Genomic DNA, 11,701 nt, shown 5'->3' on the forward strand with positions numbered 1-11,701 from the left:
CGATCCCTGGGAGCTAAACGAGAGGATGGCAGAAGTTCTGTTGGCCATGGGAGAAAAGGCCCAAAAAGGGACAAACAAGCCCACGACTGGGACCAAAGATAATAGACCTTCCTTGGGGAAAAATCAATGCTCCTATTGCAAGGAAGAGGGCCACTGGAAAAAGGACTGTCCAGAGCTCAAAGAAAAAGGTCCCACAGTCTTGAGCACACAAAAAGCAGATTGAAAAAAAAGTCAGGGCTCCCCTGGTCCCCAGGAGCCCTGGGTAACGCTTACTGTGGGGGGCCAAGAGGTCCAATTCCTCGTGGACACGGGTGCCACCTTCTCTGTTCTTCAATGGCCCATTGGACCTCTCTCTTCTATAAAAACTAACATTCAGGGAGCAACTGGTAAAACTAAGGCCTACCCCTGGTCACGGGCAACCATAACAGACTTGGGAAAACAAACCTTGAGCTACTCCTTTTTGGTCATGCCTGAGTGTCCCTACCCGCTACTTGGGAGAGACCTTTTACATAAGTTACAAGCCCAGATCTCTTTTGCAGAGGAAGGCCCAACTGTAACTTTTTCCAATGGGATTAAGCCCCCTGCTATTTTGTTTACTTGTCCTCTCACGGAGGGACACATTCTTACCACAGAACCCCCAGGGCCCCCAGAACAAATATCCAACCTGCTTCTAGAAATGTGGAAATTACAAGTACCTGAAGTATGGGCAGAGGACAATCCTCCCAGTTTGGCTTCCCACCAGCCCCCAGTTGTGGTAGCCCTAACTGCCACCTCTGTGCCTATGCAAGTCCGACAGTACCCACTGAATCAACAAGCTCGGCAGGGCATAGCTAAACATATCTCAAGATTGAGGCTCTCTGGGCTCCTGGTCGCCTGCAAGTCCCCATGGAACACCCTGCTGCTCCCAGTCCAAAAGCCTGGTACCGATGACTACTGGCCCATCTAGGATCTCTGAGAGGTAAACAGACGGGTGGAAACTCTTCACCCCACTGTACCCAACCCATACACCCTCCTCAGCCCTCTCCCTCCCGACAGGACTGTGTTTTCTGTTTTGGATTTAAAAGATGCCTTCTTTAGTCTTCCTTTGGCACCAGTCAGTCAACCCATTTTCCTTTTGAATGGACTGACCCCTTAACTGGGGAATCAGGACAATTAACCTGACAATTAACCTGGGGAATCAGGACAATTAACCTTGGCTCCCCCAAGGATTCAAGAATGGTCCCACCCTGTTCGATGAGGCTCTAAGCAGAGATCTTCAGGACTGTTCACTTCAGAGGAACGGGAACATGTCCGTTCCCAAGGGCTAAAGGCCATTCTCAGACCTGACAGCCAACCTGCCACCGATCCTAGACTAATAGAACAACGTTTCCCATCCACCCGCCCAGATTGGAACCGCAATGGATATGCAGGTAAGGAGGCTCTCGATCGGTATCGCCAGACTCTCCTCGGTGCCATTAAGGTGCCACCCACAGGTGACTGTTCTCCAATATGTAGATGATGTTTTGTTAGCTGCAGATACCCAGGAAACATGCCAGGAGGCAACGGGGGATTTCCTTCAAGAATTAGCCTGCTTGGGCTATCGGGTTTCTGCTAAGAAGGCACAATTGTATCAAACTAAATTAACATACTTGGGCTATGTTATCGCCGGGGGCACCTGAACGCTCTCTGACAGCCGCATTAAGGCCATCCTAAATATACCCTCACTTCAGTCCAAGTGACAAATACGAGAGTTCGTAAGAACTGTTGGGTACCGTTGACTCTGGATTGTGGGGTTTGCGGAAATGGCTCAGCCTCTGTACGAGGCCACAAAGGGAGACACCACTCAGCCTCTTGGTTGGACTGAGAAATTACAGCAGGCCTTTGACAAATTGCAGGCAGCTCTAGTCTCAGCCCCAGCCCTGGCCCTGCCAGACCTGACCAAGCCTTTTTAGCTCCATATAGCGGAGGATTACAAAAGGGGTACTCAATATCTGGGCCCCTGGAAGCAGCCAGGGGCCTACCTCTCTAAGCGCCTGGACCACACAGTTGCTGGGAGGATCAATTGCTTGCAGACCCTCGCCGCTACTGCTACTCTTATCAAGGAAACAACCAAGCTGACTTTTGGTCAGCGACTTTATGTGGTTACCCCTCACTCCCTTGAGCCTCTTTTAAACAGTCCCCCCGAAAGGTGGTTGTCTAATGCCAGGATCGTCCAGTATCAAGCCTTGTTACTGGATCCTGACCGGATTCGTTTCCTGCCTATGACCACCCTCAACCCTGCCACATTGCTTCCTGACGATGACCCAGATGGACCGGCCCATGTCTGTCTCGAAGTTCTCCAGGCCGTCACTAACTTCAGGCCAGATCTGAACAATGTGCCTTTAACCCAAGTGGATGCCATGCTCTTCACAGACGGCAGCAGCTATCTCCATGAAGGTACTCAGGTATCAGGGACTGCGGTTACTACCGAAACTGAGGTGATTTGGGCAGAGCCCCTGGGAACACACACTTCTGCACAAAAGGCTGAACTTGTAGCCTTAACTGAGGCCCTAAAATGGGCCAAAGACAAGACTGTTAATATCTATACGGACAGTAGATATGCTTTTGCCACTCTACATGTCCACAGGGCCATCTATAAGGAACAAAGTCTGCTGACTTTGGAGGGAAAAGCCATCAAAAACACCTCTGAAATTCTGGACCTCCTAGCAGCCATTTGGGAGCCCAAGAGGCTCGCAGTAATACACTGCAAGGCCCACCAAAAAGAAGACAACCCAGTAGCCCAAGGGAACCAATTAGCAGATTCCACTGCCAAACAGATCGCACTAAAATCCGTGGGGTCAACTGTTCTGGCCATGGTTACCCGCCCCCCACCTTGGCTGCCTCCCCCCCCCCAGTGTATTCTGATTGAGACATAAAGTTGGCAGCAACCTTAAAATCCCAGGTTAATGCTGAAGGATGGCACGTCCTCCCCGACGGTTACCTCCTCCTACCGGTAGTGCTTGGAACTCCGATGTTACGAGAGACTCATCAAACCATGCATTTAGGGGGAGCTAAACTTGCTCAATTGCTCCAGAAAACCTACTGTATTCCTAATCTTACAGTCAAAGCAAAGGACATTAGTCAGATGCCCCCACTGTGCTCAGGTAAATCCCAAAGGAAAATCATCTGGTGATCCCCCTCAACAATGACAAAGAGGACAAAATCCAGGAGAACATTGGGAAATAGATTTCACTGAGATGGGTCCTGGACACCATGGATACAAATATCTAATGGTCCTAGTGGATACTTTCACGGGATGGCCTGAGGCCTTCCCTACAAGGACTGAGTCGGCCTTGACTGTAACAAAAAAGTTGCTGTCTGAGATTGTGCCTCGATTTGGTCTGCCTCTAGTAATGGGGTCCAATAATGGTCCTGCTTTCATAGCTCAGATAACCCAAAATTTAGCTAAGTGTTTACAGGTTGATTGGAAGCTCCACTGTGCCTACCGGCCTCAAAGTTCTGGGCAGGTAAAACGTATGAATAGAACCATTAAGGATACAGTTTCCAAGATGGCTCTGGAGTCTGGTGAAAACTGGGTGAGTCTCCTACCTTTTGCCCTCCTGTACACTCGTTGCACCCCCATCCAAGGTATTACTACATCCAAGGTATTACTCCCTTTGAGGCTATGTATGGGAGAACCCCACCTCTGGTACCCAAGCTCCATAGTGTCCATTCTGAAACCATACGTAACCAAGATCTCATTAAGTCCCTCCAGGTTCTACAGCCAGTGCTTCAAGAGGCTCATCGCCTCTGCAGAGAATATCATCAACTGAACACTGACCAACTGGACTCCCCACCCATCGCAGAGCCCAGTTCCTTAGTCTGGGTTAAAAAGAGAGACTCTCACAACTTGGACCCCCACTGGATAGGCCCACTCACCGTCGTCCTCAGCTCCCCTACATCGGTTAGAGTTGCTGGAAAGTACGCTTGGATCCACCACTCCCACATCAAGCCTTTCGTCAGGACTGATTCAGGGTCAACATGGAAGGTCCAAGCCACCGACAAACCGCAACAAGTAAAGCTGAAACGTACCAAGGACTGATTTATGTTTCTCTTGTATACCATTTTCTTGCTCCTGCAACCGCAGCTGGACCCCACCGTCCATCCCTTCACACCTGGTGGGCCGCTGCTTCCCTTGACAGCCGCCCAATAGCCGAAAACACCACCGTGTACCCAGAACTCAGGTTTGATTTATGTCAACTTATTGGTACCTGGACCCACCATGATGCTGCAAAGGTAGGTCTAGCAGCAAAATGGACCAGAGGTTCCAGGGAATGAAAGTTCCTCCAAGCCGTAGGCTGCGGCCTGGCTGTGACCACGGAATGAGCATTAAGGGACGTTGAGTTCTGTGCTTGTGCCACTTTTACCCCTAATGCTGATACTGAGTGTGGAGGGCACCAGGCGTACAGTTGTTATTACTGGGGCTGTGAATCAATAGCACCCTGGAGGCACACTGACCAATTTCTAAAGATCACCAGGCTTAGAGGCCCAGATAACTGTTGGTTAAATCAATGTAATCCTCTTATCTTAACTTTCCTACAACCAGACCATCCGTCTTGAAGAGGAGGAAAAACCTGGGGAGTATGTTTATATGTTAAAGGATATGACCCAGGATTCTGGCTAACTATCCAAATGAAGGCAAACAACAACCCTAACTCACCAACATTACCCCTAGGGCCCTTAGTGCCCATCTTACAGCCCGTCCACCCCTCTCCCAGGCCCATTTCGACGTCCTCCCCTTCCACTCAGAGTTTGCTTCAAACTAGCCCTCCGGTTTCCCTCCTTTTTCTTGCACTAGATATTATGTTTTCCTATCTAAATAGGTCTCACCCCAATATGACTGAGGATTGTTGGCTATGCCTTGACCCCTCACCCCCATTTTATGTTGGGCTTGCTGCTAATGCTTCCACTGGGTCTCAACCCCAGGACATTAAAAATTCCAGCACCGTTGCCACCAATTCATCCTGCTAGTGGGGCCAAAGCCCCTTTCTAACTTTGGGAAGTATCCAGGGAAAAGGCATCTGCTTTCACTCTGAAGCATACCCCCTGGACAAGTCACCTTATCGCGCCTTTTGTGACCGTTCTGTCTCGATTAAAAATATAACTTACAGTCCCACACAACATCTAGCTGCGCCCTGAGGGACCTGGTTTGCCTGCACCTCAGGAATCACTCCTTGCCTGTTCTCCACTGTCACCACCCAGTCCCTTGAACTCTGAATTCTGACACACATTTTCCCACAGGTATATTATTATTCTGGAGAAGGAGGTCGAGAACATCTCTCTCAGGTGGATCTCCCTAGAATAAAAAGGGCCCATCCCATACTAACACCTGCTTTGCTGGGAATTGGACTTGCGGGGTCAACTGTCATAAGCTCCTCTGCACTGATCCTCCAAGATAAAAATAACAAGACCTTAGTGCCCAGATCGATAAAGACTTAGCCACTCTAGAAAATTCAGTTACAAAACTCGAGGAGTCTCTTGGGTCCCTGGCTGAAATGGTCTTACAAAACCGGCGAGTTCTGGACTTGCTGTTCCTTAAAGAGGGGGGTCTCTGCATAGCCCTAGATGAAGCTTGTTGCTTCTATACTAATCACTCCGGAGTTATAAAAGATAGTCTAAATAGACTTAGGAAAACACTCCAAGACAGGCAAGAACAAAGAAAGGAAAATCAAAATTGGTATGAGGGGTTCTTTAGTATGTCTCCATGGTTGACTACTCTACTTTCAGCCCTAATTGGTCCCTTATTGCTAGTCCTCCTACTTGCTACAGTAGGACCATGTGCCATCAACTGTATCACGAACTATATCCGACAAAGAGTTCAAGCTGTAAAGTTAATGGTCCTCCATGCCCAATATGACAGGTTACCCCTCAGTGAAGAGCCCTCTGAATCAAGGATTTGATTCCCTCCTAAAATCAGTGGGGAATGTAAAAGCCCCACCACAGACATAAAAGGTTCTGGTTTAATTCCCTGTTCCCACCCCTGCCGGGCAGTTTGATCTTCCCGTCAATCATTCCCGGAATGTACGGTGGGTTGTAAACACCCTGCCCTTCTCAAAATCCCAAAATGTATTGTTCTTCCCGTAAATGCTCTACCCCTCCCGGATTTTCAGAATGTACTGTTCTTCCTGTATAAGAAATCCCTCCCTCATTGTTACAGATGTGACATGTGTTTGCCAAACAGGATGCGGTTTTAGGGTTTAAAAACTGCACTCATCCCTGGATCTGGACTGGTCTGATCCTTCCCTGCGTGGAGGCTCTCAGTCAGTCCCTGGGCAGGAATAAAGGTTCATCCAAAATTGCAATTGGCGGTCCGTGCGTCTTGGTGTTTGTCAGTCTGTACCATTTGGTTTGTTTCTGGTTGCAAGTCCAGAACAGTTTTGACCAGTTCTTTGTTCAAGACAGTAAGAACCCAGAAATCACCTCTACAAGGAGACTTCAGCAACCCAGAGACCCCACATCCCAGTAACACTCACTGTAATGATAATTGAAATTAAAGTAACTGTGAATTTACAAGCCAAAGCTTTAATTGAAAAGTAAGAAAAATTAAAGAAAAGTTCACCAGACTGGGCCTGAGAAGGTTCCTGAAGCTGAGATTAGGAAGTTAACCTACCCTAAACATAGAGTGTTTGGAGGTTCACAGACTCCTCTCCAGAAAAATGAAATTTCTAGACACCTCAGTGGACTGAGACACGGGATAGACTTACTAAGCTATCATGTCAGTACACACCCGGGTGGAGTGGAGCTGCTCAGAGAATATTCCCAGTTGCTCACTTCTTCCCAACTGGGAATATTTATGTGTTTTGTGGTGGAAATCTGTGGAATTTATCTATCTATAGTCTCAGTCTTGGTTTGATTAGTGGGAGAGTGGCCCACCCACAGAGACATAATAATGATCTATAGGGGAAAGTCTAACTTACAGGCAAAAGGTGATCTAGTCACAGGTGTACAGGCCATTTGCAAGTAAAAAGGCAATGGCCAAACCCATTTGTAGGTGAAAGGGAATTGCCTGGGTTTAAACTATATCTGTGTCTTGAAGCTCTAGTTTTCATTTCTGAAATTATGGTATTCCCTCTCTCCTTTTGGCCTATTTTTTGTTTCTTCCATCCTACCTCATTTCGGACTCCAGCTTAAAAGGAGCTGGCCGGAACACCTTCTGATATGAAACATCAGACTAACCCAGTCACAGAGACCAGGGTTTTTTTTTGTCTGTTATGTTTTTTTGTTTTAGTTTTTGGCATTTTTGTTTTATTTTGTTTTGTTTTGCAGCGCTAGAGATTGAACACAGGACCTTCTGCCTCCGCCTCGCAAAATGCTCCATCACAGGTGTGCTGGAATGGTAGGTTTCTGGAGTGTGCTAGAGGGCTGGGGCCCAATCTTTGTCTCAATCCTGCTCAATCATTAGCTCAGTCCTGGTATCCTAGTTGCAGAGGAGGAATCCTTATGACTTGAAGGGCAGTCTCAGTCCTGTGAAGCTCAGCTAGAATCCAAGGTGACCATAGGTTTAGAACTATGAAGACTTCTAGGGACTTAGGTGGTCTCGGTCTTGCAGAATAATGAGATAGGCTAGGAAAATTTAGGGCCAAAAACCTTGTTCTGCCTTTTTGTTTTTGGAGACAGGGTCTCGCTGTGCAGTACAGGCTGGCTGGTCTTGAGCTCACGATGATGACCCTGCCTCAGCTTCCCAAGTGCTGGAATTACAGACGTGCACCACCAGCCTGGCTTATTCTGCCCATTTTAGACAAACTCTCTCTAAATAGCTAATGTGCTTATATACAGAACTAAGAAGGATTTGACCAAGAGATTTACAAAATGAAGATCAAGCTTTATTCTATTTTTAGTTACCTATTTGGCTTATAAAAGACCCAAAGCTACAGCTTTTAGCAAAAACCACTTTTAAATCCCTAGCTGTCTTAGAGAAAACACGAATCATGCTTTTAAAGAGAAACAGGGTAAAGGCCCAGTTAGTTTGTGCCCTGTCTGTACAGTGGTCCCTGACTGTCACTCTGAATGAAAAATATGTTCACTTTCTTTGTTCATTTGTTTGAGACAGGATCTCACTATGTAGCCTAGATTGGCCTTGGACTCTTAGCCATTCTCTTGCTTCAGCTTCCTAATTGCTGGTAGTAATAGTCATGCACCACCACACTGTATGATTGAAAAATATGTGTCTTACATTACAACCTAGTACACATACATTTAAGGAGATGTTTTAACAAAACAATTCTGTAATATATTTTCTTCCAATTTTTTTCCTTTTTAAATGTTAATGAGACTTAATTCAGTTGCTCCACTATTAAGTCTTAGGTGAAATTTTATAGACAGCTAAGTTAGGTAGAAATGTAGTAGACAGGGCTGGGGAGGGAGTCAATGCAGGAGATAAGAATGCATCAGGATTGTGGCTGGAGGCGCATTTGAAGATTAAAATCATAGTGGCTGATTGGGATTAATGGTATCACCCTTTTGAGATTTCCCATTCTCTCATTAGGGGTGACCATTCTCTCCCATCTCCAAAGACTAAAGATAAGATTAAGACCGTAGATTAGGGGGCTGGGGATTTAGCTCAGCGGCAAAAGCACCTGCCTGGCAAGCGCAAGGTCGTGAGTTCGGTTCCTGGTACCGGAGAAAAACCAAACCAAAAAAAAAAAAAAAAAAAGACCGTAGATTATCAGCTAAGGTTAATATGTCACTCATGTACCCATGCTACCATTAGATAGTATTACCTAAGCAGCTATACTTACAATCTTATTGGCTGATCATAATTTTTACCTACATTGTTTCCACCTCCTGATTTTGCTCTATAAAACTTCTTTGGGAGGTGGGCTCCTTGGCAACCCATTCAGGACCCCTCCTGTCTCTTAGGAGCTATTCAGATTTCCCATTCCTGTTCCCCATTCTTTTTCTCCAATAAATTTTCCTACTCTTAACCTCTGTTGTTCCTTAGAATTCATTCTTTGACTTGAGGGGCCATGATCTCGGGGTATTTGATATTTTATATATCAAAATCACTGAATTTAGGACTGAACCCTGCTAAGAAATGGAGTCAGAATTCCAGCCCAGCCAGGTGTAGTGGCTCATGCGTATAATCCCAACACTCCTGAGGCTGATGCTGGAGGATTGCCTTGAGTTCAAGGCCAGTGGATTACAGAATGAGTTTAAGGACATCCCAAACTACATAGGGAAGCCGTGTCTCAGGGAAAAAAAAATTCTAGCCCAAATTCTCTGTGACCCCACAGGCCTGTGGTCTTCCTGATATTTTGCCTGTCTCAACACAATCTATACACACCCCTAGGAATTTATCTCTAAAGAAATAATTCAGCAAATGCTCAGAGCACTTCAGAAAAGGGTACGCTGCTACTTTATAATACTGAAAAAAGTAGTGAGAAGAAAACAGTTCTGAGATGTTTTAAATTACAAAATGTGGAACATAAAAGGGAAGAGAGATGGGGAAAGTTACCCTGCTTTGAATAATCCCACTCCTTTTATCTATTGGTCAATATAAATGATGGAGACCACTATGAAGCGGCTCTGAGCAGGATTTACTATTAACCAATTGGCTTTTCATGTTTGTGTGTGTTTGCCCAAGGCCTAGGCTCTTGGCTGGAGATGGGCAATGGGCTCACAGGAAGTGAACCTCTATGATCCCCCGGAGGCCTGTATTAGCCTGTGATTTTGGGCTGCCTCAAAGGACAAGATAAGGCCACAGCTGAGGACATTTGGCTTCAACCCCAGTTAACTAAAAGGACACTATAGCTGCAGACTTCTCACTCCTGGAGATAACATAGTTCTCCTAAATTTTTTTTTTTTTTTTTTTTTTGGTCTTTTTGAGACAGGGTCTCACTGTGCAGTTCAGGCTGGCTTTGAGTTTACTTTGTAGCCCAAGCTGGCCTCAAACTCACAATGATCCTCCTGCTTCAGCCTCCTGAATGCTGGGATTACAGGCCTGAGCTACCATGCTGAGCATGGGTCTTCTAAATTAACATAATGTATTTCTTGGAGAAGTCCTTAGAGGGATTTCCAAGTCCCGCCCAGATTCCTGCATTTTTTTTCAATAACCCCCCAAAATCACAGGCTAATACAGGCCTCCGGGGGATCATAGAGGTTCACTTCCTGTGAGCCCATTGCCCATCTCCAGCCAAGAGCCTAGGCCTTGGGCAAACACACACAATAAATAAATAAATACAGGCTGCCCAGGGAAGTTCTTTGTCTTAACCCAGAGAATTTCGAATTCTGTGAGAGGGCTGTATCCTGGAACCCTGAAATCCTTTCATTTGTCTCATTTATTTAAACCTTCCCCACCATCCACTTCTTTGGGAGATTACAGGCCTGGTCAGCCCAAAATAGCTAAGGGTTATTAACCCAATATATAAATATGCCTTCCTTCCCCAAATTTTCATTGTAAAACCTCTAGTGTTTTAGATCCAGTAGACATTTTTCAATTGCTAGTTCACTTTGCTGCTGGTGGCTGAGGGAACTTGTCCCAGGACTAGTGTTTTCTGGCTAGCATCCATAGTGCCTCAATAAACCCTTTTGTTTCAGAGAAATACCAGTCTGCATTTTGATTTAACAATGGAAAGTTCCAAAGCCCAATTGCAAAATAGCTAATCAATTCATGGCCCAGCACACAAGCAATGTCTTACAGAAATGCTAATTTTAAGGACTAGAAATTTTTAAAATAAATTGAAAAAAATAAAGAGAAGAAATATAACAGTGGCTCCTGTGAGTTTGGATGTTGTTCTTTTGAGGCAGGAGTTTAGGGTGTGGCAACCTGGCAGGCTGGATGGGCATGACCTGTCAATAACAGAGATCCAGGAAATGCAGAGAAAACCAGTTCCCAGAACCCTGCACCTGGAACCAATCAGAGAATGCTATCTTTAGTTCTCACAATAACTCAAGTAGGATTTTGATAGGACAGGCTTGATCTGACATCAGCCTAAGGCATGGGAGATACCAAAGATGGCTGCCCTAAGCCCTTGACTACTATGTTCTCACTTTTACAGTGCTCACCCTGCATATTGTACTTTTCCTACTTTTACATGGCCCACACTCGTTCTGCAGAGTTGTTTCTTTTCCTACCTTTAATAAATGTAAAACCTTACTCCATTTTCCACTTATTTTGTCCAAGTTTTTGTTCAGGATAAGAAGAACCTAGGAAGAATCTCTAGAAGGAGTTCCCAAAACTCAGTAATATTTTCACCTCCTGTGCCCAGCATTCTAAAGTCTAAAGAAAAAGTCACATGTAAATGCTTCAGAGGTTAATTGCTAAATAACTTTTCCTTAAATTTATAGAACCCAGATAATATCAGAGTGTGTAGTGCCCCAACTTATTCTTGAATTCTGTGCATCAGGTAACACAAAGCATGTAAACTATACCATGTTTGGCTTGCAGAAAAGTATTGTGTTTGTCTAAAGAATTACAGTAACTATTCCAGGAGGTCAAGACTGAATTCAGTGTTCCAGACTCAAAACAATAAGTAAATAAAATAGGAGACATATACCCTGGATGATGAACAGGTGGTCAGCATGTAGTCTTCTCTTTGCCTCCCAAACCTGCTTGCCCTCCCTATAAATGCCCACTCCAGCAGCCAAGAATATAGCTCAGAGACACAAGCACCTGCCTGGCAAACACAAGGTCCTGAGTTCAATTGCCAGAACACACACACACACACACACACACACACACACA

This window comes from Chinchilla lanigera, unplaced genomic scaffold (genome assembly GCF_000276665.1).
Source record: "Chinchilla lanigera isolate Chin_1 unplaced genomic scaffold, ChiLan1.0 scaffold00041, whole genome shotgun sequence".
In the NCBI taxonomy this organism is placed as follows: domain Eukaryota; kingdom Metazoa; phylum Chordata; class Mammalia; order Rodentia; family Chinchillidae; genus Chinchilla; species Chinchilla lanigera.